Below are 474 nucleotides of genomic sequence, written 5' to 3'. Positions count from 1 at the left end.
CTTTGATCCTTGGCACTTGTGTATGTCTATAAAGTCATTGGGCAGATTTCAGTGGTTATGTTTATCACCTCTACTAATTAACATAACATAAATTTTTATGCTTCCTCCTCAAATATAATTCAGTTTTTAAACTTGTTGATTATTTTTCTGTGTGTATATCACACAGAACATCCCAAACCATCTTATTCATCTATACACTCACTTGTCAGATGACACCCTCCCATAGCCCCCCCCAATTAGAGCCCTTATACTCTGTCATCTCTGCTACTGTCCACTGTGTTGTCAGCACCCCAGCCATTCCCCAGTACTTGTCCATCTGGTGAATCTAATCAGCCTATCTAAAGGTCTTTGTTTTAGGAAGGTCAGCAGTTCCTCATCTAGCAGCAATCAGTTGTCAATATTCCTATAGATAAGATTGGGGTCTGCTGTTCATTTTCCCAGTTCTATGCTGGGTTACTATTTGGGAGTCCTTTT

This window comes from Nannospalax galili, unplaced genomic scaffold (genome assembly GCF_000622305.1).
Source record: "Nannospalax galili isolate Female #2095 unplaced genomic scaffold, S.galili_v1.0 scaffold962, whole genome shotgun sequence".
NCBI lineage: Eukaryota > Metazoa > Chordata > Mammalia > Rodentia > Spalacidae > Nannospalax > Nannospalax galili.
Note: the sequence above shows the minus strand (reverse complement) of the source record.